The sequence below is a fragment of the Octopus bimaculoides genome, chromosome 12, assembly GCF_001194135.2.
Source record: "Octopus bimaculoides isolate UCB-OBI-ISO-001 chromosome 12, ASM119413v2, whole genome shotgun sequence".
In the NCBI taxonomy this organism is placed as follows: domain Eukaryota; kingdom Metazoa; phylum Mollusca; class Cephalopoda; order Octopoda; family Octopodidae; genus Octopus; species Octopus bimaculoides.
The window spans coordinates 58,648,256-58,651,990 of record NC_068992.1 but is presented as its reverse complement, the minus strand read 5'-3'; positions in this window follow the sequence as shown (position 1 = coordinate 58,651,990).

The window sequence follows — 3,735 nt, the reverse complement described above, 5'->3', positions numbered from 1 at the left end:
CCTTTATATTGAACACTCAATATTTCATCTACATTCAATACTTTATTTCATGGTGCCATCCATTTTTATTTTATTTTATATTATATATTGTATATTATATTATATATTGTATATTCCATATTCTATATCCCACATTAGTTCTGCAGGAATATAAATAAAACATAAAAAACAGACAGTGTTGGAACTCTTTTAAGCAAAATAATATATTCCTCTATACACAATCATACAAAAAAATCCACCTTTTTTTGTATTTATTTTTACTCGCATATATATATATATATATATATATATATATATATATATATATGCCAGTGTGTTTACAGATTTTTTGTACTCTTGTTTGGATATCCACATGTGTATGTGATAGGCTTTTGTCTTGTATAGGTGGTCACCTTGTAATTTCTATAAGGACTAGCTAGTGAACCGGTCACTATATATGGTCACCTTTTGTCCAATGCAACTAGCCAACAGACAAGCAGGCGACACATAATTGAACAGTTCGCGTCGCAACCGCATCTAAAACCGCACGCACTCAACTCGCACACTCGTTCACTCACTCACTCAGTCACTCGCTCACACATGTACAAACATTCATACACACATATACAAATATAAGTTCGCATACGTAAGCAAACGTACATATACCCACTCACACACGTATATAAACACCCAAGTATTGACGTATACACAAACTACAGGAAATATATATAATTATTTCTTACATGGCACATGAAATGTTAAGTTTTTAGTGGACGAGGGAGGTTAACAGGCTGAGAAGATTATGCTTTTTCTCAACAACGTTGTTGGTCTCTTGTTGACTGAGCACAAAAGCTCTTCATTAATTCGGTAGCTTGATATTTATGCCTTTAAAGTTGTTATTAGTAGAACAATGGGAAGTGACATGCTATCTTATACTTCTTGTTCTACAACCGGAAAAAATGTTTTTTTCAGTATTTGTTCTGGATCTTTACGTTCGGAGTTCAAATCCTGTCGAGGTCGACTCTGCTTTTCATCTTTTCGGGGGGAAAATAAAATAAAGTACTTGTTAACTCCTCCAAGAAATTTCTAGCCGGGTGCCTAAATAAGACATTACTATTATTGAGGATCGCACATTGTTGATCCCTTGTTTTTTGTTTTTTGTTTTCTGTTCTCAATTTTTATTAGTCTTGTTTATACGCAAAACCCTCGCAACTACTCACACACACACACACATACACACCCATTTTTTTTTTGTTGCTTTATCCTGTACTGTCCATAATGTTTTTCTTCATGTAAATCCTGGTGGTTAATAAAGAAATCATCATCATCATCATCATCACCATCATCATCATCATCATCATCATCATCATCATCATCAGCATCATCATCACCATCATCATCATCATCATCATCATCATCATTATTATTATTATTATTGATGGCAGTAGAATCGTTAGCACGCCAAAATGCTTGCGGCATTTCCTCCGCCTTTGCATTTCCGCCGAGTTCGACATGGCCTTTCATCCTTGACACTGGAATCGATGTGATCTATTAGACCGTTCACTACAAAATTGCAAGCCTTGTGCCTATAGCAGAAAAGATTCTTCTTCTTCTTCTTCTTCTTGTTACTATTATTATTATTACATTTTAATCTGCATGTTTGTTACCATCACTCGCCGAGACACACCCAACGAACTTTTTATCCATGTAATTCTCTTCTTCATGTCTTTAACATTTCTCTCTTTCTCTTCACTTTTCCCCACCGCACTCTACAGCACATCATTAACACTTCTCTCTCCCATTTTTCTCTTGCTCTTCGCCTCTCTCTTCAACTAACCACGTGATGGATTTGGCCTTACTCCTCTCTTCTTTCTTTTTTACTCACATTTCCCCCTCTCTCTCACACTTTTACTCCACCTCTCACTCACTCCACCTCTCACTCACTCCACCTCTCACTCACTCCACCTCCACCTCTCTAACTAACTAAAGCAAATTATTATATAGATTAGAAAAACAATTGCTTATTTTATTTGTCTATTCTACTCCATGGCAAGGAAGAAAATCATCTTTTTTTTTTCTCTTCGTTAATTGGAAGACTAAAATTATCTTTGTAACTTTTATGTTTACATATTTCAAGCAATTGGATTGCGACGTTGCTGGAGCATCACCTCCAGAGGTTTACTCGTACAAATCAACCTTAGTGCTTATAATTTTTATAGTCCATCGATCTTTATTGCTGAACCGCTGGCTTACGGAGACCTAAACGCATCAACTCTGGTTGTCAAACGGTCGGAGGACAAAGAAAATACAATCACACACACACACATGCACGCACCCACACATACATACATACACACACACACTCACGTGCACGCACGCACACACACACACACATACACACACACACACACACACATACACACACACACGGCAGCTTTCCTCTCGGCTTCAGACAACGAAATTTACTCGAAAAGCACTGGTCTGCCTGGAGCTATAGTAGAAGACACCTGTCCTAATTGCCGCGTAGTGGAACTGAACCTGAAATTGCATGGTTGCAAGGGTAGGTTCTTAACCCCGCATACGTACCTGTGCTTATATTTACTTGATTAAGTTTCCCTTTCTTTAGTTTTTCATCTAATGATAGAGTCCTTAATATTCATATAAAAACTATTTCTGTTTCATTGGATCTCTTCAGTAGAAGCAGTTCTGTGCATGTGTGCTGGGAAATGGTGAACCTTGACTGGCAGAGGTTCCCTATAAACACAAGGAGGAAACACAAGTATAAGACAAGAGACGACATTGCTTCTACACTCCAGACAACGTAAGCGAAAGGAAAAACTGAATTGTTCTCATATTTTCCAATGATGGTAAATTTCAAATTGAGCAAACTACTACTACTACTACTACTACTACTACTACCGGTACCACCACAACCATCGCCTCATAAACAGTGACCAAAAGAAGAAGCAGAATCATCGTTTACCCTTCGAACACCTCGACCAAACAGTGTGGAAATCTCGCAAATTCTTCTTTCCAGATGTCATCACCGGAGATTGAGGATGTGAACTATGAAATCTCCGCATGGTAATGCAGAATTTGAGCTCCGAAGAAGGGTTGTATGGTCTATCTGGGCTAGAGTCGCCAAAGGATGAAAATGACGAGCCGATGATGACGATGACTAGGGATAACTAAGATGATGATATTGTTAAGGGTAGCATTTCCTATAATTGGTGAATTTATTGAATAGCATTTCATGCATTCAAGTTGAGCTTTTATTCATCATCGTTTTCTCAGTTGAAACCGATAGCATTGCAATGTGGCCGAATACTGGGATTTGAAACGAGGAAAGGGAGTAATAAAAGAACAAAAGAAAAAGCAAAGAATGAAAGAAAGACATTTGTAAATCATTATAAAGGACAAGAAACATAGAAACATAGAAACACAGGAGCAAAAAAAGAGAGAGAGATAGACCTGTTACAAAATAAGTTGACAGAATGAGTGTGTATCTTCAACCGGTATTGTTCAATGCACGCTTGTTTGTTTAATCCAATGACGGGCAGAGATTTCTGTTGTCACATTAAATCAGTAAGGGGAAAACTGCACTTTTCTCTTCCCCGTCTCTCTTTCCTCCTGTCTATCTATCTATCTGTCCATCTATCTATGCCTGTCTTTCATTTTAGCTTCTCTCTTTTCTCCCTCTGCTTTCTCCCTCATGTCTATATCTCTCACTTTTCATTTTGTTCTCTATCCTCTCTT